This window comes from Anomaloglossus baeobatrachus, chromosome 5, assembly GCF_048569485.1.
Source record: "Anomaloglossus baeobatrachus isolate aAnoBae1 chromosome 5, aAnoBae1.hap1, whole genome shotgun sequence".
NCBI lineage: Eukaryota > Metazoa > Chordata > Amphibia > Anura > Aromobatidae > Anomaloglossus > Anomaloglossus baeobatrachus.
In genome coordinates this window covers 382,701,060-382,725,910 of record NC_134357.1, presented here as the reverse complement: position 1 = coordinate 382,725,910, position 24,851 = coordinate 382,701,060, and the positions used below count along the sequence as shown (strand labels likewise).

General features: G+C 47.2%; 1 pseudogene; it reads right to left on the bottom strand.

The window, feature by feature from the left end:
• Positions 1-8,372: 8,372 nt before the first annotated feature.
• The window catches only part of LOC142312771 (F-box only protein 28 pseudogene), a 60,573-nt pseudogene continuing 44,094 nt past the window's right edge, over positions 8,373-24,851 (bottom strand).

Sequence of the window (24,851 nt, the reverse complement as noted above, 5' to 3'; positions counted from 1 at the left end):
GATTAGCCCCCTTCTTGGTCAAGGCAGAGAGAGGCGCAGTCAGGGCAGAGAAGTGAGGGATGAACTGACGGTAATAGTTCGCAAATCCAAGAAACCGTTGAATTGCCTTCAGTCCGGAAGGAGGGGGCCAGGTGAGAATGGAAGAGACCTTCTCTGGGTCCATCTGCAGGCCGGTATCGGAGATTATGTAACCCAGGAAGGGAAGAGAAGACTGCTCGAAGACATACTTCTCGTACTTGGAGTACAGACGATTCTCTCTCAGTCTTTGTAGTACCAGCTGCACGTTCTCTCTGTGGGTCTGGAGGTCCGGAGAGAAGATCAGGATGTCATCCAGATATACCACCACACAGACGTAGAGAAGGTCCCGGAACACGTCGTTCACTAATTCTTGAAAGACTGCCGGTGCGTTACACAGGCCGAAGGGCATCACACAATACTCGTAGTGCCCATCGCGAGTGTTAAATGCGGTCTTCCATTCGTCCCCAGAGCGGATGCGGACCAGGTTGTAGGCACCCCGAAGATCCAACTTGGTAAACACACGAGCTCCTCTAAGCCGATCAAACAATTCGGGGATGAGCGGCAGGGGGTATTTATTCTTTACGGTGATTTGGTTCAATCCCCGGTAGTCAATGCATGGGCGCAGGTCGCCCTCTTTCTTCTTAACGAAGAAGAAGCCTGCTCCAGCAGGAGAGGAGGATCTCCGGATGAATCCCCTTGCCAGGTTCTCAGTGATGTAGGCAGACATGGCTCTTGTTTCAGCAGGGGACAAAGGATATATCCGTCCCCGAGGTGGTGTAGTTCCCGGGAGTAGGTCGATGGCACAGTCGTAAGGACGATGTGGCGGCAGTACCTCTGACTCCTTTTTATCAAAGATGTCCGCGAAGGACCAATAGGCCGAAGGCAGTCCTGGTAGGGACTCCGGAACCGGAGGTCGTCGGATGGGCTGTATGGACTTCAGGCAGTTCTCGTGGCAAGAAGAGCCCCATCGGGTAATTTCACCAGTACGCCAGCTGACCGACGGTTCGTGTGTCCGTAACCAGGGGAGTCCCAGCAGGATTTGATGAGACATGTGTGGGAGGACGTAGAGAGTGATGTTCTCGGTGTGTAGGGCACCGATACGTAGTTCTACTGGCTTGGTGATCCACGCGATGGTGTCAGAGATGGGTCTCCCATCTACAGAGGCAATCACGAGGGGTTTGTCGAGTGGAGTAACCGGCACCTGGTACTTGTCCACCGTGGCCTGCTGAATGAAATCGCCTGCTGCCCCGGAATCGAGGTACGCCTCTGCCGTGAACCGCGTCTCTCCCATTGTCACTTGAACAGTCCACGTAACCGGGTCTGAGAGAGTCCCAGCACCTAGGGTGGACTCTCCTACCAACCCTAGGCTTTGGAGTTTCCCGGCCTCTCTGGACAGGAACGTAGCAGGTGTGTGCCCTCTCCGCAGTAGAAGCAGAGACCCTTGGCGAGCCGTTCTGCTCGGCGTTGTTCGGACTGCCGCAAACGATCAATCTGCATGGGTTCGTGGACAGAGACGCCAGACGATGCCAACTGAGGTACGACGGGCTTCTGCGGAGGAGAGGAATGCCGTATCGGACGTCTCTCGCGGGACACCTCTCTGGATCGTTCCTGAAAACGGAGGTCAACGCGATTGGCTAGTGCAATCAGGGCATCCAGAGTGGAAGGAACATCGCGGCCTGCCAGCTCGTCCTTAATACGACTGGAGAGTCCTTCCCAGAAGGCGGCGGTGAGGGCCTCATTGTTCCACCCCAATTCTGAGGCCAAGGTGCGAAAGCGGATGGCGTATTGGCCCACCGTCAAGGTCCCCTGACGTAGCCTGAGGAGTGATGAGGCGGATGCGGCGGCACGTCCGGGTTCGTCAAAGGTGGTTCTAAACGCCTGCAGGAATTCCTGGATGTTAGTGGTTACAGGGTCCTCCTTCTCCCACAAGGGGTTCATCCAGGCCAGTGCCTCACCCTCTAGATGGGACATCACAAACGCCACCTTGGCTTGGTCGGAGGCAAACAGGTGCGGAAGCAGCTTAAAGTGGAGGGAGCACTGATTCAAGAATCCTCTGCAGGTCTTAGGATCTCCGGCATATCGGGGTGGAGAGGCCAAACGGAGTTTAGAGGCTTCCGAGGAAGCCGCCACGGGAACTGCGGCCGTGGACTGTGCTGTTGAAGACTGAGATGCCAGGGACGTGGCAGTTGCTTGCAGCATGTTCAGGCGGGTATCCACCGAGGACATGAAGGCCAGCATGCGGGACTGAGTCTCGCACTGTCGTCCGAGTTCCTGCTGCAAGTTGCCCAGCTGGGCCGCTAGTGCTTCGGCGGGATCCAAGGCCTGTTCTTACTGTTAGGATCAGGAGGACGGGTAGGGCCAGGAGGTGGATCCACTGGGCTGAACACCTCACCGAGGGCAAGGTGCCCGGTAGCCGGAGCACTACAGGTAGCAGGACAGTCCGTTCAGAGGAGTGGAGTGAAGAAGTCCCTGGGACCACGGAGTCTCTGAAGGTAGTCCGGGTGACGGAGCTCAGGTTCGGAGGCCGAGATGATGTCAGGCAGAATCCGGAACCAACGGAGCGAGCAGGTGGGTCACCACACGGATCCAGGGATCGGAGATGGTAGGGACTGACGAGATGGCGGACAGTCACCATTCGGGGTTCTGGAATCGTCAGGACCGGTTGGCGAGACAGGAGCGACTCTACAAGAGAGATAGGTAAGTACGAGACAATGGCACAGGGAGACCTGACTTCTAGCTTAGCAAACACGAAGAACAGGCCCCGCCCACTTGAAAAGGAACCCTCTATATACCCTGTACCTGCATCTTCAATATCCTGTTGGAGGACGCTGGCCCTTTAAGAAAAGGTCAATGTCCGCGTGCGCGCCCTAATGCGCATGCGCGAGGCCCTGGTGCCAGAAGCCAGAGCAGGATGCGGTGTGCAGGAGGCAGGAGTGCCGGGCCGGCTCAGGACAGCAGACGGGCGCCGGGACCGGGGACCGGGTTGCCTGGAGGATGCAGGTGAGGGAGCATGGAGGCTGAGGAGCGAGGGACCGGGGAGCGTGGCACGGGAGCGGGGAAGCGAGGTCCGGGAGCGGGTGAGCGTGGCAGGGGAGCCGGGGAGCGAGGCAGGAGAACCGGGGAGCGTGGCACGGGCACCGGGGAGCGTGGCATGGGCACCGGGGAGCGTGGCATGGGCACCGGGGAGCGTGACACCCTACTGCATGCATATATATTGCTCAGCATAAATAAGTACACCCCCTTTCAAAAGTAAACTTTGGTCAATAGATCACAGTGCAGAGGGAACTACCCTATTCTCATTAGCACAAGGAAATACAAGAAGCAATGGGATGAAACGCAGAGGAAGGATATTCAGCGTAGACATTAGGAAAACCTTTCTGACAGTGAGGGCAGTCAGGGAGTGGAACAGGCGGCCACAGGAGGTAGTGAGGGCAGTCAGAGAGTGGAACAGGCTACCACGGGAGGTGGTGAGCTCTTCCTTAATGGAAATCTTCAAGCGGAAACTGGATAAACATATAGCTGGGATGATTTAGGAAAGCCTGCACTCGCAGGGGGTTTGACTTGATGACGTTTGAGGTCCCTTCCAACTCTATCATTCTATGATTCTTTGATCCCTTAATACCAGAACATTTTCCACATTTTTTTTAAAAGACTGAGTTTCATAGAACATTTTTTTTTTTACCTATTTCATGAAAGTGAGGTGGATAGTATATCTTTCATTACAAAATCTGCAATTTTACTCAAATTAGTTGATGAAAAAATGAATACACCCTACATGAAACTACTAAACCTAGTAGCATATACTGTATATATAATTTTTTTTTTTATTTTCTTAATAAAGCTGTACGATTGCTAACTTTTGAGGGGCAAGTTGTAGTTTTTACATTTATCTTTTTATGTATATTTGACTTTATCACCTTTTATTATATTTATTTTTTTACATTGTGAAATAATGTGACATAAACACAGCAATTCCGACATGGTTTTTTTTGCTCATTGTGTTCACTGAATGTCATGAATATCATTCTTATTCTATACTTTGGGTCCTTTTATACACGATTATGTAAAATATATAGAGGTTACATTTTACAATAAAATTTTATGACCATTAAATATTTTTTAAAATTAAAATATTCCAGCAAAAAAAAACAAACAGTTTTATGTGTTGCCATTTTGTAAGAGATGTATTTTTATTTTTTTCATCAATTAGCTGTTTGATAGCTCATTTTTTTGTATGATGACTAGTTTTTATTGGTACCATTTTGAGGTTCATGAGCCTCTGATTGCTTGTTTTTTATGGTGATTACTGGTGGAAATTAAAGGGCTTCTCACTTTATAGTTTGCGTTATGCAGACAGCGATAGCAAATATAATTTATTTATCACTTCTCACAATCAATTCCTATTAAAAAATGTGTTTTGTTGTGTCACCATAGTGTCACCATAGAGCCAGAACTTCTTTGTTTTTTGGCAATGAATGTGTATGAGGGCTTGTTTTTTGCGGGACATTGTATAATTTTAATTGGTATGATTTTCGTGCCTTTGAATCAATGTGTCAAAATCAAAGACAACAACAAATAATTCAAGACAATGTCAATGTAGACTGCTGTTAGAGTTAGAAGTATTCTCTTGACATAGCGATCCATAGGTAGTCCAAGGCAATAACAACAGTTATACAATAATGAAACATAATGTAAAGTCCAAGGCAATTTAAACAGAGTGAAAAAACAGAAAATCAAAACCAAGGAAGGAGATAAGAGAGAAAGAAACAAGATAGAGGAAATTCAAGGGGAGAAAGGGGTGGAGGGAAATTATTCAGGCCCGGGGTTCTATGCTAATAAATTCAATTTTCCTCAATATAGACCCAATATTCGTGCCTATATAGCTAGTAAAACCAGGCTCTATAAAATCGGACATTGGAGTTATTGACTGTAGAGGTAAGTTCCTCAATCAATATCACTGTTTTCATTTTAGAGAACCAGAGGAAGATCGTCAGAATGGATTTTTTTTCTAGAGCAGGGGGATGCACGCTCAAGTCATTACAATTAAGTGCCTCAGTATATATATTTTTAGAGGGATGTCACAGTGATGGATGAGGAAGAGGGCAGGATTCAGGACAAAAGCAAGAACCTTGATCCATTGTATCACAAGTTGCATTTTTTCCCAAAAAGGAGTGAGGAGCCTTAAAGAGCAAAAATATGTAGTAGGTCACCTTTCCTCATCTCCACATCTCCAACACATGTGATAAGCTTCAGGGAAGATGGAGTGTAGGTGAGTTGGGACTCTATATCAAAGAGATAACAGTACGGTGGTTCAGTGGTTAGCACTGTGGTCTTGCAGTACTGGGGTCCTGGGTTCAAATCCCACCAAGGACACCATCTGCAAGGAGCTTGTATTTTCTCCCCGTGTTTGCGTGGGTTTCCTCCCACACTTCAAAGACATACAGATTGGGACTTTAGATTGAGCCCTAATGGGGACAGTGTTCCTGATGTATGTAAAGCGCTGCGGAATATGTTAGTGCTATATAAAAATAAAGATTTGGCAGGGGCGGAGCTAGCCATGCTGGAGTGAGGACGCACGACACTGAGCTCCGGGCCATATTTGAGCCGTAAACAAGGATTCCCTTCTCCATCATGGGTAAATCCACCTGAAAAGCGAGGTAACAATCCATGCCTAAGATATCACCACCGGGGAGAGATATCTCAAATCTTCCTCTAGTACCCAGACCGGTCGGAATCTGTAGATGTCGCCCGGGCACCAGCAACCACTGGGCGAGGGGAGCAGTGGGGCCGCACTCACCACAGATCTCCTATAATTCACCCTCCACACCTACAGAGTGCCCAGATGTCACCAGGCATCCACAGGCACGGAGGACCTGAGAATGAGGAGAAGAATGCGGGGAGCAAGGAGAAGATGGAGCAGCAAGATGGCCGCGTGGAGCTGAGTACAGAGTCGGCGTGATCATCCCCAGCAACTGCCCGGAGTGAACTCCTACAACAGCAGCTGCAGAGCCGCCAAGTACAGGGGAAGGCAACCCCAGTGAGGTATGTATATAACATAACTCACATCAAGAGCCATTAGAAAATGAGCACCAAACCTCCCTCAGTACGGCAGGGAAGGTGCCAGCACTACTCATTACAGGAATGAAAAACAAGAGAACAAGAGTAAAGTGCAAAAAAATTGACAATATTTTATTAAATACACAACAAGACATATAATTCATTAAAATGGTGCACTACCAGTATATCCTGGGGATGCCGACATAGAATAGACCAGTGTTAATGGCCAAAACAAATCAGAGAGACATACAAGTCACAGTCTATATATATGTGGCTACAACTGGCCTAAACAGGTCACGAATATTGGGAACATACCCAGTAACGAGGGAACTGTTAGATGGAAAATGAATAAAGGTCAAAACAAACCGTGATTGCCCACCATGTCAGGGTGGGGAATCATGGTGAAGCCGCTGGCTATGCTGCAAATAACCATAGAAATATAGCAAGGAGTAAACATACAATAACTATATAGCACAAGTGTGCAATTAAGATGTGTTCCCTTACCTAAAGTGCTGAAGTGCAAGCTAAGCGAATGCAGGGCAGCCAGCCGTGGACACAGATAGTTCCTATGGAGTTGGGAAAGGCATCCTCAGGTGTCAAAAGGTCTCCATCCAATGGAGACCTTTTGACACCTGAGGATGCCTTTCCCAACTCCATAGGAACTATCTGTGTCCACGGCTGGCTGCCCTGCATTCGCTTAGCTTGCACTTCAGCACTTTAGGTAAGGGAACACATCTTAATTGCACACTTGTGCTATATAGTTATTGTATGTTTACTCCTTGCTATATTTCTATGGTTATTTGCAGCATAGCTAGCGGCTTCACCATGATTCCCCACCCTGACATGGTGGGCAATCACGGTTTGTTTTGACCTTTATTCATTTTCCATCTAACAGTTCCCTCGTTACTGGGTATGTTCCCAATATTCGTGACCTGTTTAGGCCAGTTGTAGCCACATATATATAGACTGTGACTTGTATGTCTCTCTGATTTGTTTTGGCCATTAACACTGGTCTATTCTATGTCGGCATCCCCAGGATATACTGGTAGTGCACCATTTTAATGAATTATATGTCTTGTTGTGTATTTAATAAAATATTGTCAATTTTTTTGCACTTTACTCTTGTTCTCTTGTTTCCCAGTGAGGTATGTGCAGGAAGCTGCTGAGCCCCTGGGGGAGTATCTCGGGAGTCTGAAGACAGGCACAGAGCGGGTCCCAGATGCTGATCTGTCCGGCCCTGCTGGAGGAGAAGTCATGCTGCTGCAGGAGAAGAGACCTGTTGCCATAGCGAAGGTAGTACAAGATTCTATTAACCCACCACCGCTGAGCTCTCAGCTTACCTCGGCATTACAACAGACAGAAAGCAATCAGCAGGAGCTTCTCCACACAATGGCTCCTGTTATTAATGAAGGCTATGGGGAAAGTGGGTCAGGGGTCCCCATCAAACCACACTGGCTCTAGCCACAGAAAACACCCTGCTGATATGTCCATGTTTTCAATGGACTCCTGGGTCACCCTCCTGGGGTCCATATCGAAATGGACAGAGCTCACAGGGCCCTATGCCAGCTTGACTCTAAGGATCCTCGACCTAGAGACATTATATGCCGCATTCATTTCTACATCATTAAGGAGGACATCCTCCAAGCTTTCCGCAAAAAGCAGCAGATTGAATATAATGGTCACCTAATCAGAATAATGCCAGGCCTGTCCCGGCTCACCCTTCTACAACGATCGGCGGTCAAACTGGTGCTGGACTTGCTCCATGAAAAGGGCATTCCCTTTAGATGGGGATTCCCCTTCTCGCTCATGGTAAAAAGGGGCCCATGCTCTTTTGTTCTACGTACACCAGAAGATCTACCTAATTTCCTCTCTGGACTGGATTTGCTTAACATACCGCTACCTAAGTGGTCGGCGGTCCTGGGAGCATTGGCCTGGATGGGGACTGGAGACCATCCCCTTCCCAGTCTGCGCAAGATCATCATAAGGACTCTCGTCTTGAGCGTAGGAGGAAAAAGGCCCGCTCTTATTAGCTCCACAGGGGGCGTGGAAGCCTGCTGACATTACTCAATGTACCTAGAATAAGTTTTATATTAAGTGACAATGTCTACAGGTCTTGGTGTGTTGCCCATAGCCTGTCACTTTAACCATTTAATGGGAATTTGAATATTTTATATGTTTGGCCCTCTGCTCAAAGTCCACCTCTTAGTATGTCTGACCTTCTTTTCCCCCCAATAGGTCGGGAGTCCCGGTTTGGTCCTGCGGGACCACTCATACTCCTTTTTACTGTTTATAGTGATTTAGCTCTGGTTGCAGAGGCTATCCCTCTGCTTTTGTGTTTCAACAATATCTCTTTCTTTCTTTCTCTGAGCATTTCCTTCTTTTCCCTTCCTGGCTCTGGACGTGAGAACCCACTCCGGTACTTCGAGGTGATACATCCTGCAATATACCAATGGCAGAGCTGAAAGTTGCCTCATTTAATGCCAAGGGCCTCAACACTCCTGAGAAATGTGCACAGATCCTTCACCAGTTTCATCGGCGAAAGGTACACATTGTCTGTTTCCAAGAAATCCACTTCAAATCCAGTAATCCACCACTGATAAAACACAAACATTATACAACCTGGTATTTTGCTAACAACCCACTAGCGCGGTCCAAGGGAGTAGCAATCACTATCCATAAATCCCTCACTCTTCAGACCATTAAATGCATCAGTGACACGGACGCTAGGTATCTCGTTCTCACATTATCAATAGAGGACCAACTATTCACAATAGTTAACATGTATGCCCCTAATCAAGATCAGGCGACCTACATCCCCATTCTGATTAATTTGATCTCTCCGTTAATTACTGGCACGGTCATTCTGTGTGCTGATCTTAATGTGACCCTGGATCTGGTCTTGGATAACTCCAAAAAAAGATCCAATCTCTCATATACATACATATCTCATATACATGTTAGGCTACGGGTTGAACTAGATGGACTTAGAGTCTCCCTTCAACCTTAAAAACTATGATACTATGATACTAATATACGACCATTAAACGTATCAAGAAAGCCCTCTTCCAGTTACAGTTATGTGATGCCTGGAGAATCCAGCATCCAACTGAAAGAGATTATAGTTTCTATTCCTCACCTCACAGGTCCTATAGCAGGATTGATTACATTCTAATACAGCATAGTGCCTTACATTGGCTCTCTTCGTCTAGCATTGGCAATATTTTGTGGTCAGACCACGCTCCAATTTGCTGCTCCCTCAGAGTGCCCTCCTTCTCCAAATCATCAATTCCTTGGCAGCTGAACGAGTCATTATTACAAGAACCAACATGTAAAGCAGAGATCACTGCAGCTATTTCCAATTTTATCACGGACCATATGGGGGACTACGCAGCCTCCAGTATAAAATGGAAAGCCTTAAAATGCGTGCTGCGAGGGGTGTTCGTCAGAAATGGGGCCAGACGGAAAAGGGAGAGGGCACAGGAAATTGCATCAGCTCTCCAGACAATGAGCAGGTTGGAGATGGCACATAAACATGCCCTTTCCACAAAGACTCTTTGGAACCTGCTGAAGGATAGAATGGAGGTAAAGCGATTGTTGGATGCTTCTTTTAAGCATCTCCTCCAGGTGGGTTGCAGCAGGTTCTATGAATTTGGGAACAAACCGGGCGGGATGTTGGTTAGGGCACTGAAAGCTAAAATCACTCAAAATCTCGTCTCTTGCATTAAAAATGCAAATGATGTCATGGTGCATACCAATCCAGAGATTCTGGATACCTTCAGAAAATATTATGCTAGACTTTACAATTTGCCCTCATCATTGGCTCCATCCCCTGATTTACCGTCTCCATTTCAACCTCTGGGCGCGGGGGTTGTCGCGGAGTTGGAGGCCCCCTTCACGCAGCAGAAGTTGGCTGAAGTAATTAATGGCCTTCTGGGCAATAAAAGTCCCGGTCCGGATGGCTTTACTTCTCAATTTTATAAAACGTTTGCAGAGCATTTGTCTCCCCTGGTGTTGGTGGCTTTTAACTCGGTGAGTGATTCCTCCCCCTTCCCGTACCATGCTATTGCTGCCTTTATTTCAGTGATCCCAAAACCGGGGAAAGACCCAAAATCGTGTACAAGGCCTTTGATCGGATTTTGTGGTCTTCCATATCGCAGACATTGAGAAACATTGGTCTGGGTCCATGGTTCTCGTCCAAAGTACTAGCCCTTTATCACTCCCCTTCGGCAAAAATAAAGGTAAACGGCTCATTATCCAAGCCCCTCACCATTGGTAATGGCACGTGACAAGGGTGCCCTCTATCCCCCCTCTTACATGTGTTAGTAATGGAACATCTTCTCCATGTAATCCGTGAGAGTCCAGATATCAGGGGGGTCAGGGTGGGAGGGGAGGAACATAAGTGTTCGGCCTTCGCCGACGACCTAATGATATACGTTACACTCCCACTGACCTCCCTGCTGCCCTTGATGTCCATAAAGAAGCAGTTTGGGGAGTGGTCCAATTTTAAATTGAACTTGGACAAATCGGAGGCTCTTGACATATCCCTTTCTTCCCACCTAATAGGGACTCTAAAGACGGATTACCCTTTCCAGTGGCCTTCTAGTGGAGTGATAAGATATTTGGGAGCCCTTGTTCCATCGGACCTTACTAAATTGTTTTCATTGAACTTTCAACCATGGCTTGCCAGGTTGTTGGGGTGGTTGGCATCCTGGAATAGAGCAGAATTTTCCTGGTTTGGTAGAATAAATATTTTGAAAATGACAGTTCTTCCCAGGCTGCTGTACCTCCTTCAAACTATTCCGTTATACATCCCCGCGCCCTTTTGGATTAAAATTCCATGTGCTTTTGGGAACTTCGTGTGGAACTTTAAGAGACCTAGGCTCTGGTATGGGGTTCTCACCCATCCCAAGTCAGCCGGAGGAGTTGGACTCCCAGATTGCACATGTTATTATTTTGCCTCAGCCCATGCGAGAGTACTCGATTTAATACACTGCCATTCCTCTAAATTATGGGTTCGTTTAGCTCAAGACATATGCCCCCTTTCAGTAGCCCTGACCCCCTGGATCTGGCCTACTCTGGCCTGGGACAGAATACCCATGTCCTTTTCAGTTAAGCAAACACTGAAAATCATACATACTCCGTCGGATAGAGAGGTCTTCATAAATTCAAACGGACCTATGCAACCACTGACAGATTCTCCTCTCTTTTCTCCAGGCGCCTCCACATGTTCATTCCTATATAGCTCCAGACGGTTTCCATTACATGTATATCAGGTGGCGCCTGGGGGTGCTTTTTTTCCTTTGGAGTCCATTCTGGAAGATCGCCCTATTTTGGCCCGCCATGCATTTAAGTATATGCAACTTAAACACTTCTCAAGAATCACAAACAGATCAACCATGGGCCGTTCTCTACTGGAATTTCAGGAGTTGTGTGCTGCCTCCGAGGGACCGGCACACTCAATATCAGTATTATACGGTTTGCTGGCTGACTTGGGACCGGGGACGCCTCCTCCTTTTTGTGAGGCATGAGAGCTTGAACTCGGTACCACCTTTACGCAAGAACAATGTGAGAAATGTTTCTTTTTGTCACATAAATCTGTCTTGGCAACTAAAGCCCAAGAGACAAGCTTTAAAATTGTCTCTAGCTGGTATAGAGTTCCTGTGGTCTTGCACAGGTGGTTTCCGGGGGTGTCTGGCCTCTGCTGGAGGTGTGGGGGAGGGATCAATGACTCATATATGGTGGTCTTGCCCGAACCTGCAGGCTTTCTGGCAGGGGGTACTCAAGATGGTAAAATCTTTCATGGATATATCAGTGCCTGCCTCTCCGGAGGTGGTGCTCCTGTTCATGTGTCCGATATCAAAGGTCACTTATAAGAAATCCTTTCTACGACACTTATTACAGGCAGCCAAAACAATAATTTCTCGACATTGGAGATCTACTGATCCCCCCACTTTGAAAGAGTGGTTTACACAAATCTCTCTAATTCACCGCATGGAAACCCTAGTGACTCAATCTCACCAAGATCAAGCTGATGTTGCCGCCAAATAGTTCCATTGAGAGGCTTTCCTATCCTCCTCACTGTATTGGTCCATCTTGAGATAGAGATGGATGAGTGACAGAGCCTACGCCGTAGAGATGCCCTTTGGGTTCTTCTCTTGGGGTGATGGGTTCTCGTGTTTAGAGTCTGGAATTCTAAGGATATCTCAAAGCAATTTCACTAACCGATTCTATATCCCTCTCGATTCCCTCTCTATTCTTTATATCTCGCCTCCTTTCTGTTTCTGTTCTACTCTGCTTCATAGTGGCCTGAGAGGGTTTAAATTCACAATATTGTACTGATATTATATTTGCTGTACTGCCGAGCCATCTGTGAGGATGGGTTGTATTTTGTTTTTGTTTGAAAATGAAACTTTAAATTTGAAAAAATAAAGATTTGATTTTTTTTTTTTTATAACTGGCCTCATAAAGAGTACGCTAACATGAGCGTATGGCTCAAACAAGTGCAATGCGAGAAAATCTCGCATTGCACTCGGACTAATTTTATTCATTGAGGGAGAACAGATGGTCAGCTTTTTTCTCATCCAAATTCTGGATGGCCGAAAAGTCGCAGCATGTTGCAATTGTCAGCATAAGACATGTCACTCACACCCATACAAGTCTATGGGTGCGAGTGAAACATCGGACTACACTCTGATGACATACAAGTGCAGTGCTATAAGCCAGAGGTTCCCAACTCCAGTCCTCAAGGCACACTAACAGTGCATCTTTTCAGGATTTCTTTAGCATTGCATGGGTGTTGGATTCAGCACCTTTGCAGGTGATTAAATTATCACCTGTGCAATACTAAGGAAATCCTGAAAACATGCACTGTTGGTGTGCCTTGAGGACTGGAGTTGGGAACCTCTGCTATAAGCAATGGACAATCAGCTGACAATGGAGGAGCTGGGGAGATTAATCCCTCCCTCTCCTCCACATCTCCCACCCTCTCCTCCGCAGCTGTGATCTGATCGCAGGATCAAATCACGTTGCATGACACTCGGCTCACGCTGGCAAGCAGAGCGGTAGCAGAGGGTCATTAGTATATCACATCCGATGCACTGGTATCGGATGCCATACGATTGTGTGAATCCAGCCTAATATGAACAACCAGTTAAAAGTTGGTAAATTTAACAATTGCCATCAATTTGTGATAAGTGGTCATCTAACCACAAACACCATCCTGGTTAACAGAACGAAAGGAGTATATAACTTTTAGAAGCACCCCAACCCTGGAACTCCACCTGCTACTGACTTGTGGGGTTCACTAGGTGTGGACCCCATTGGTCCATTATTAACTTTTGTTGACAAACCATTTAATTAGTAATTTTGTGAGCTTTTATCTGTTCACTTCTAATCTAATAATTGTGAAGTAGATTACCTCCAAGTACTTTAGTTGTCAGATGCAAGCAATAATCTGCATATCTCAGTCTATTTAAAAAAAAAGTTTTAGTTAAACATTTCAGTGATTATTAGTTTGCAATTGCCCATTTACCTGTGTACATTCAGGTGAGATAGATTATTGAAGTATGTCCACTTATGATAACATATCTGCTCCCAATCCATCATGTCTCCACAGTCTGGCTGTTTACCCAGTGATAACCTCTGGACTGAGTTTGCAAGGTCTTGTGTCTTGCTAGTTCACAAATGATAAGAAAGGGCAAAGTGGTCAGGAACAACAAACAATAAAAGATTAATTTAAAAGGAGCCTTTTCCAGTAGTAATTGTCTGATTCTCTTTTATCACATATTTGGGGCTATTATCTAACCTAATATAGTCAGTCACATATAAACCTCAATATTGGGTTCGGTGCGGCTCACACTTATTTTGATGCACTTTTTCTGCACTGACTTAGGCATCTTTCACACGCCCGTGAAAATCACGCACGTGTCTCACGGACGTGTCAAAGATGCGAATTGTCCTCGGTGAGCTGTGTGTATGGCACACGTGTGTTCTTCCTGTGTTATCCGTGATAGCACACGGAGAACGGGAACTTTCTACTCACCTGTCCCTGGCGTCGCTGTCCGTGGTGCTGATCTTTGGTCTCCGGTCCTGCCGACTTCCCACTGCTGCTGCTTCCAGCCGCAATGAAGTGAATATTAAATGAGCATAATGAGCGGCGGTCGGCAGCAAGTGACAGCAGCGGCAGAGACAGAAGGGCTGGAAAAGGTGAGTAATGTTTTGGGTTTTTTTTAATAGACACGTCTTTTCTCCGGTGCGTGTCACATGGAACACATCCGTGTGGTCCGTGTGTGTTACGCGTGACACGTTTGCGTTCCGTGTGACACGCGTGATGCCGGAGAAAAACGGACATGTCGGCGTATGGAGCACACGGGCACACGTAAGTACGGAACGGACACACGTGCAAAAATACTTACGTGTACCCGAAGCTATAGGAAAACATATGTCAACGTGTGCCCGTGTCTCCGGTACGTGAGAAAACTGTCCATACACGTACCGGAGGCACGATTGTGTGATAGAGGCCTTAGAGTGTGTTCACACTATGCATTTTTGCAGCTCTTTTTTGCAGCATTTTTAGTTTTATGCAAAATAAGAGCTGATTTTTACAGCACCAGCAAATGCTATGAGATAGCATTTTTTCCTGACTGATTTGGAAAACTGCTGCATTTTTGTCAATTCTTTCAGTGTTTTGCAGCAATTTTGCAATGTTTTTTCACTATTGAAAGCAATGAGAAAGTGCAAAAACGCAGCTACTGCATTTTGTAAGCTTTTGTACTGAATGAAAAAACTTTAATAAACATTTATAGACAAATGATTCACCAAAAACGCAGCCAAAAAATGCAACAAAAGATGCAGCAAAACCTACTTTTCTCAAGCAGATTTTTTACTGCCAAGAGAGCAGGTTTTGGCTGCAGAAAAATGCAACGTGTGAACATCTCCTTAGCTCTGGGTTAAAAAAGAGTAAATTCAGCATCCAGTCACACATCAACTTCCTATAAGTGCCACACCTGGTCTTGTGAAAAGCTGCAGTCAAACTTCCGTAGGTAAAGTGGCCATTTAATTATATTAATGTTTATTTCCAGTCAAGTAAATTAATTAACAATGCATTAATATTGGCTTTTGACATATAACATTTTACGCGTAGGTTTTTTTCTATTTATTGTTTATATTCTTGCAAGTTATTTCATTATCGTTTTAGGCTATGTGCACACGACGTCTTTTTCAAAAGGATTCTGCCTGGAATCTGACTGAAAAATCTTTGCAAAAGCACCTCATAAAACTAACATAACTAAGCACAACAATGTCAAAACAATATGGCTGGGCACATGTTTCGTCTTATGTTATGTACCATCTTAGGTTAGGAAACCTGCTCAAATTTTGTTCTTCAGTATAGTGTAAAAAAGCACTGGCATTAGAACAGCTGTAAGAATGAGGGCAAAATCACTGGCGAAGCCAGCTGGGAAAATTTTATATAGGTATCTAAACAATGCCATTTGCACATTTGAGGCATCTCTACTAAACACACTAGTCTTTTATGATTTTAAACATTGTGATCCACATTTACTATTACCAAAAAAGAATATAAACCAAAGCAAGGCAGTCTAAAAATGCACTATCTAACGGATGTGACAAATCTGGGTGGCTGCAGGTTGCTATTTTTAGGACGGAGGGCCCAATAACCATGGGCCTCCTCAGCCTGAGAATAACAGTTCCCAGCTGTCGGCTTTATCATGGCTGGGTATTCAAATTGAAATTGGGGGGGGACCGCATGCCAATTTTTTAAATTATTTATTAAAATAACTAAAAAAAAAAAGTTGCATGCGGTTCCTCTTATTTTGATACACAGCCAAGGTAAACATGGCTGGGGGCTGCTGCCCAAAGCCATATGCTTTATCCATACTGGGTATCATAATATGGGGGACCCTATGCCAATTTTTTTTATTTATTTATTTTTCAGTCAATATAGACACACACAAAGCCTCTGATGGGTTGCAGTCAGACACGCTGTGACACAGGTCGGGGGCGCTGTCTGACTGAAACCAATCAGAGATGCCATGAATATGCATGAAGATAATTAGTGGCCCCGGAAGTAGAGTGAATGGCCTGGAAGCAGAGGTACAGCTACAGTAACTATGAAGCACTTGCTTTATTCTTATTTTCTTTGAATTTTTTCTTGTTTACCCAGGTGGCTGGACCTGGATCATTACTAGAGATGAGCGAACCGGTCGCGGTTCGGCTTGAGTTCGGTTCGCCGAACGGACGTCTCGTTCAAGTTCGGTTCGGCGAACGTTCGACGAACCGAACTCGAACCGCATAGGAAACAATGGCAGGCAATCACAAACACATAAAAACACCTAGAAAATACCCTCAAAGGTGTCCAAAAGGTGACAAACAACTCACAACACAACACAAACACATGGGAAAGTGACAAGGACATATACTCATGCGAAAACAAAAGAGCAGGACAAGGAAAAAGAGAAGGAGACACAGATATAGGCATGGCACGCCCTTCTAAAATCATGTAAAACACCGCAAGGTGACTCCAAGCGGAGTCTCCCTTTTTTCCAAAATTTGGGCCACACACACACCCACCCCTTCAGTGGCAGCACTTGTGCCCCAGTTGTACACTTCACAGCTAGATTTGCATCAAGCACATTCAAAAATACGCTATCCTTAACCATCCCCAGGATGACCCCGGGGTAGGTAGCAAAGTCTTTGCTGAACCATGACTTGTTCATCTTGGCTCCTTTTAAAAAACACAGCAAGCAAGGGTTACTCCAAGCGGAGTCTCCCTTTTTTTCCAAAAATTGGGCCCCACACAGACCCACCCATTCAGTGGCAGCACTTGTGCCCCAGTTGTACACTTCACAGCTAGATTTGCATCAAGCACATTCAAAAATACGCCATACTTAACCGTCCCCAGGATGACACCGGGGTAGGTAGCAAAGTCTTTCCTGATCCCAGCGCTGTGCATCTTGGATCATTAAAAACAATGTAAGCAAGGGTTACTCCAAGTGGAGTCTCCCTTTTTTTCCAAAAATTGGGCCCCACACACACCCACCCATTCAGTGGCAGCACTTGTGCCCCAGTTGTTCACTTCACAGCTAGATTTGCATCAAGCACATTCAAAATACACAAGCATTTACTCTCCCCAGGATGACACAGGGGTAGTAAATTCCTTGTGGATCCATGACTTGTTCATTTTGATGAACGTTAGTCTGTCCACATTGTCACTGGACAGACGCGTCCGCTTATCTGTCAGCACATACCTAGCAGCACTGAAGACATGTTCAGAGACAACACTGGCAGCTGGACACGACAAAATCTCCAAGGCGTAAGTGGAGAGCTCTGGCCATTTTTCAAGATTTGAAGCCCAAAATTAGCAAGGCTCCATTTGCAAAGTCATGGCATCGATGTTCATTTGGAGATACTCCTGTATCATCCTCTCCAGCCGTTGACTATGTGTCAGACTTGTTGTCTCTGGTGGCCTTGCAAAGGAGGGTCTAAAATCAATTATGAAAAGATTCAATAAAATTGCTGTTACCAGCACCAGATATGGTGCTACTGGTACAGGTAGACTGTTGAAGATGACGAGACCGTCCCATGTTTGTCAAGTTACAACTGGGAGATTCACTCCCTGCACCTGCACGGTTGTTTGGTGGCAAAGCTGAGCTAAGATCGAGTAACAACTCCTGCATACGTGCGTCCCTTTCTATGGCTGGAATTATGTCACAAAATTTGGACTTGTACCGGGGATCTAATAGTGTAGCCAGTAGTCATCATCACTTCTAATTTTGACAATACGAGGGTCATGTTGGAGGTAGTGCAGCAAGAAGGTGCCCATGTGTCTTGCGCAGCCATGCGGACCAAGTCCACGCTGTGTTTGTGGCATAGAGGTGCTAACCGTTCTTTCTTCCTCTGACATCTCCCCCCAACCTCTTTCAACTGAAATTTGACCAAGGTCTACCTCATCCGCTGAGTCTTCCATGTCCATGGACAGTTCGTCTTCCATTTCTTCATGTTCTCCTGCACCTTCCTCAACATTTCGCCTGCTACCATGCGCCCTTGTTGATCCCTGTCCCCCATGGTCCCATGCCTGCCGCGTTGGTGATGATGAATGTCTGGACCTTGGTGATGTTGTTATGTCTTGCGCATATGAATCCTCCTGTAGTTCCTCCCCTTCCTGTTGTCCCACCCCCTGACTCCGAATAGTGTTTAGCGTGTGCTCCAGCATGTAAATGACTGGAATTGTCATGCTGATAATGGCATTGTCAGCGCTAAACATATTCGTCGCCATGTCGAAACTGTGCAGAAGGGTGCATAGGTCCTTGATCTGAGACCACTCCATCAGGGTGATCAGTCCCACCTCTGCATTTCGTTGGCCCAGGCTATACGTCATGACGTATTGCACCAGGGCTCGGCGGTGCTGCCACAGTCGCTGTAACATGTGGAGAGTCGAATTCCAGCGTGTCGCCACATCGCATTTCAGGCGATGAACCGGCAGGCCGAAAGACTTCTGGAGCGATGCAAGTCGCTCAGCAGCGGTGGTTGAACGGCGGAAGTGAGCAGACAGTTTTCGTGCCCTGTTCAGAAGGCCATCTAGGCGGGGATAGTGTGTTAAAAATTGCTGAAACACAAGGTTCAACACGTGAGCCATACAAGGCACGTGTGTCACCTTGCCCAGGCGAAGGGCCGCACCCAGGTTTGCAGCATTGTCGCACACGGCCTTACCAGGCTGCAGGTTGAGTGGAGACAACCATTTATTAAACTCAGTCTCCAGAGCTGCCCACAACTCATCCGCTATGTGACTCATATTTCCAAGACATGTCAAGCTAAAGACCACCTGATGCCGTTGCGCTCTGCTGCCAGCATAGTAATGAGGGGTGCGTGATTCCTTCTGCGCAGTGAGAACGCTGGTGGCCTGACCAGGCAGGCTTGGGGCGGAGGTGGAGGACCCAGATGAGGTGGAGGAGGCAGAAGCAGTGGCGGAACTTGGACAGACAGAGGATTGACACACAAGTCGTGGGGACGGCAAGACTTGTGCAGCAGATCCTTCACCATCTATCACCATAGTTACCCAGTGCCCAGTCAGCGACATGTAACGTCCCTGTCCATGCTTACTGGTCCAAGTATCGGTGGTGAAATGCACCTGTTCACACACAGAGTTTCTCAAGGAAGCGGTGATGTTGTGTGCGACATGCTGGTGTAGCACGGGCACACCTTTCTTAGAGAAGTAGTGGCGACTGGGCATCTGGTACTGGGGCACAGCGACAGACATAAGGTCTCTAAAATCCTATGTGTCCACCAGGCGAAAAGGCAGCATTTTGGTAGCCAAGAGCTTACAGAGGGATAAAGTCAACCTCTTAGCTTTGTCATGGGTCGCAGGAAATGGCCTTTTATTTGTCCACATCTGAGGGACAGAGATCTGGCTGCTGTGTGTAGACGGTGTTGAGTAGGGTGTCCCTGGAAAAATGCAGGTTTGTGAGGAAAGTGCAGGTGTAGACATGATGTTGCCTTCATCCAACGTTGGTGCTATCGATGTCTGAGAGAGCTGTACACACGCACTTGTTTCCCCTTCCAAACCAACTGACGACCTACCAAGCAAACTGCCTGTTGCGGTTACAGTGGTGGAAGTTGTGCGTGGAAAACCAGGTGTGACAGCTGTCCCCACAGTCCTAGAAGATGAAGAGCGCGCGGATGCACTGGAAGGGGCATGCGGTGGATGGTTTGCTTCGCTAGGCCGCATTGCAGCACGGTGAGCTTCCCACTGGGACATATGATATTTATTCATGTGACGATTCATGGAAGAAGTTTTCAAACTGCTGAGGTTTTGCCCTCTACTAACAGAATCCCGACAAATTTTACAGATCACATAATTTGGGCGATCTTTTGCTATGTCAAAAAAGGACCAAGCTAGGCAAAGCTTAGAGGGCATGCGACCTGCTGATCCACCCCGACTAGTGCTCAGAGGCACAGTGGTGGCTGAGGATGCAGTTGTAGACGTGCTACCAGTACTCCGACTCTGTCTAGGAAGGCGCAAAGTAACTTCGTCGTCAGTTGCATCCTTCTCCACCGTCTCTGTTGACCTCCTCGAGGGCCTGACTGTGGGTTGACAGTAGGTGGGATCTAGAACTTCCTCATCAATTGTTGTGTTTGCACTCCCCTCACCCTCAGACCGAGCCTCTTCTTGCCCTGACCGAATATTTAAGTTGTCATCCCAATCTGGTATCTGCGTCTCATCATCATCAGTATGTTCCTCATTGTCTATTACAACAGGTGTTTCAGTTTGTGAATAAGGGTCAACATTATGCTCAGAAACTTGGTCCTCACGGCCTGAATCAGAGTCACAAAGGTTCTGGGCATCACTGCAGACCATTTCCTGGTCTGTACTCACTGTAGCTTGGGAGCAGACCTCTGATTCCCAGGCTATAGTGTGACTGAACAGCTCTGCAGACTCAGCCATCTCAGTTTCACCATACTGTGCAGGGCGGATGGAGACTTCAGAGCTGGGAGAAAGCAAGTGTGATTGGGATGACAACTCAGAGGACTGGTGTTTTTTGGATGCGGTAGTTGAGGTGGAGGAGAGGGCACTTGTTGAACCACTTGAGATCCATTCAAGCATTTTCTTTTTTTGGCCATCATCTACCTTTGTTCCAGTTGTTCGTGTCCGTAAAAAAGGGAGCACATCGGATTGTCCACGGTAAGTAGTAGACATCTTACTTTTTTGGAAAATGGTCTATCTTCAGCAGATGTTAATGGAGCTTTGCCACCTTCCCCACGGACAAACCCTTTTTTTCCTTTTCCAACACGCCTCTTCCCCTTTCCACCAGCATCTGTCATTTTGCCACTCATTTTGATTGCGACAAGATTGTGCACTTAAAATGTGGTAGTAAAAATTGAGAGGTGGTGTAGATTGCAGCGATGGTCTATCTTTATTAACAGCAGAATAAACAACAATAACTATCCCTGACAATGCAACTACGGCCCTTAAACTGGCAGCATAGTATGCTAGTATAATGGCTTAGTAAAAATGAGTTTGAGTGTGCAATGCAGAGGTGCTGCACATAGGTTTGCACCAGTGGGACACTAATGGAAGTCCAACAGCCACTTTTAGGATGCCACTAAGTTTACTCAGTGTTTGCTAGTATAATGGCTTAGTAACAATGAGTTTGAGTGTGCAATGCAGTGGTGCTGCAATTAGATTTGCACTAGTAGGACACTAATGGAAGTCCAACAGCCACTTTTAGGATGCCACTAAGTTTCCTCAGTGTTTGCTAGTATAATGGTGTTACGAACCGGCGCCGCCATAGCCGCAAGCAGCCTGCTGCGGTTCCTGTTGCGCCCAGACGCCGGCTGCCGTTCTTGGCCTTGCCTCGGGTCGTCCAGTTGGCTGTTCCTTCCACCACGTCTAAGTGTGGAGAGGCGGCTAGTGCGCATGCGTGCGCCGATTTACCCCAGCCAGAGTTTAAGCCTGATGTTTTGCCTAGTGAGCATGCTCAGCCTGATTGTGTTATATCTGAGACTAAGTCCTCAGTTCAGGCTACTGAGCATGCTCCCACAATTAACCCTAACAGCCTCTTTGCACAGGTACTTGGACTTCGTGCTGTGTCTAAGTTCTGGGATGTGCCTACTGAGCATGCTCAAACTGATAGTCTGCTTTCTGAGCCTGTTGCTCAGGCTACTGGGCATGCTCAGCCACTTAGTGCACCAGAGGCTAGGTCCGGTAAGGACCTCACTGAGCATGTCCGTGAGGTGGCAGGCCCTGATAGGGCAGAGGGTGTCAGGTGTCCTGATGACGTGGCAACTCCGGACTGGCTCGCAGAGGCCCGCCCCAATGATCTGGCACCTCAGTATTGGTCGTCAGACGATGACTGGTGAAGTGTTTGGGGCGTGGCTGCCATGAGGTCATCAATGACGTGGCGGTTCCGGATAGGTTGCATGTGACGTCACTGATGACATGGCACTCTGCTATTGGACCTTGGTGGTTCCACCCTGGGTTTGAGGCAGACCTAGGTTATAAAAGGGGCTGGAGACAACATGGAGGGCGCAGTCTTCACTTTTGCTCAGTCAGAGCACACCTCCATGTTAGAGCCTCATTGCGGCATAAGCCTATGTTGGGAAGCGGTAGGTAGGGTTAGGCGAACAGTGCCTGTCACGCCAAGATTCGTGGCTCGGCACATCAGGGCCTGGCGCCGTGCTTCCCTCCTGCCGTTCCAGTCTTGCTATAGCAGCCCAGTGGCGTTAACTGGGCTGCGGCTGCTGTGCTTCCTTACCGATTGTGCCCCCTACGCACACGGACAACGCACCTGCTGCGCCACCTGTCCGATTGTGCCTCCTACGCACACGGACAATGCACCTGCTGCGCCACCTGTCCGATTGTGCCCCCTACGCACACTGACAACGCACCTGCTGTGCCACCTGTCCGGTTGTGCCCCCTACGCGCACGGACAGCGTACCCCAGGACCCCTGTGGAGTTAACAGGGTGTTCCTTATCCTCCTCGGCTTCCCGGTCAACGCTACTGGTGTACCCATCTGGCCTGACGTGTCCTACACACACGTGGCCAGTCGAGAGGTGGCCAGAAACGCTAATCGGAGGACCGCTCGGCCTGACGTGTCCTACACACGTGGCCGACAGGGCGCTTTCGTGGTGGTCTTCCGGTCAACGCTACCTGGTTACCACCCGGCCTGACGTGTTTCCTGCACACGTGGTTGGTGTAGCGCTAGGTGCACCAAAACGCTAATCGGGTTGTCGTCCGGTCTGACCTGTCCCAACACACGTGACCGGTTCCCAGAGTTCCTGGGTTATCTCAGAGCCATCCAGCTCTATAGTCTCCGCCTAACCCTCAGGTGCCAGCAGCTCCTTTGTCATCTGGAGCACGGTGGGCCCCGACTGGCGATTAGGATATATACCCCCTGGTCCTAATCTGCCGGTCCCCCCGTAACAAATGGCTTAGTAAAAATGAGTTTGAGTGTGCAATGCAGAGGTGCTGTACATAGGTTTGCACCAGTGGGACACTAATGGAAGTTCAACAGCCACTTTTAGGATGCCACTAAGTTTACTCAGTGTTTGCTAGTATAATGGCTTAGTAACAATGAGTTTGAGTGTGCAATGCAGAGGTGCTGCACATAGCTTTGCACCAGTGGGACACTAATGGAAGTCCAACAGCCACTTTTAGAATGCCACTAAGTTTACTCAGTGTTTGCTAGTATAATGGCTTAGTAACAATGAGTTTGAGTGTGCAATGCAGTGGTGCTGCAATTAGATTTGCACTAGTAGGACACTAATGGAAGTCCAACAGCCACTTTTAGGATGCCACTAAGTTTACTCAGTGTTTGCTAGTATAATGGCAGAGTAACAATGAGTTTGAGTGTGCAATGCAGTGGTGCTGCAATTAGATTTGCACTAGTAGGACACTAATGGAAGTCCAACAGCCACTTTTAGGATGCCACTAAGTTTACTCAGTGTTTGCTAGTATAATGGCTTAGTAACAATGAGTTTGAGTGTGCAATGCAGAGGTGCTGCACATAGGTTTGCACCAGTGGGACACTAATGGAAGTCCAACAGCCACTTTTAGGATGCCACTAAGTTTCCTCAGTGTTTGCTAGTATAATGGCTTAGTAACAATGAGTTTGAGTGTGCAAAGGGCAGGAGGATACAGTGGCAGGGTTGTGGGTCTGGGTAGAGGAAAGGAAGCCTCCCTTTCTATCCCTCCTAATGGGGAAATGCAGCGAGGAAATCCCTGACCTTAGCTACACAGACGCTGTCATCTTGTGTAGCTGTTAAAATCTGTTTCACGGACCTGACTGTCACCTATGGCTCTGACCCTGCCGGTATTAGCCCTTTCAAGGGCTGAAAGAAACTTCTATCCCTATTCTGTATAGCGCTGTGTATAGAGCGTACACAGCAGTATCGGAGACAGGAGCTACGCCAGCGGTGACTGACACCAAGACGCAGAAGGCAGATAATGGCGTGCTGGAGGAAAATGTCCGTTTTTATAATGCAGGGACATGTGACATGGACATCCTATCACACATGCCGTTGCTTCTCTGGCTAAAAGTCCACTTAGCTGTGTGTGTGTGTCTGGGATTGGCTGACATGCTGGCCCGCCCCACTACACGCGCGCGCTTAGGGAAGGAAGACAAGGCGAAAAAAAAAAAATGGCGATCGCCATTATCCAAACAGCAGTGATCTGAATGCGCTGTTCCCGCACACTATACGCTGAAATTTCATAATAGTGTGAGCCACAGAGTGACTTACACTATTACAGCGGAAAGCCAGCTAGTAATTAGCTTGTCTTTTTGCTGCTAGAACCGTTCTCGAACGTATCTAGAACTATCGAGCTTTAGCAAAAAGCTCGAGTTCTAGTTCGATCTAGAACAGCCCCCAAAATCACTCGAGCCGCGAACTGGAGAACCTCGAACCGCGAACCGCGCTCAACTCTAATCATTACGCAAAGTTCCCTGAGAACTCTGGGCCCAGGGTCAGTGCTCGGGTTCTTTTCAACTCGTACAGATCTGGGCTTTTTACAGTCCAGGTCCCCCCATCACTAATTATGAAGAAATTAGCATTCCTAGAAATGCTTGTTCCCCGAATTGCTGGCTGTTTAGACAGTCAATTATACAGTGAACAAGCAGCTAAAATTCTTTTGTAGCTTGCTGAAACATCATTCTCTCACCATTAGTGATCAGCGAACATTTTGTAAAGTTTGAGTTCGGGTTCTGAGATAACGCAAACTTGCGTCCGAACACCGAACTTGGACTTTACAGTTATGTGATGG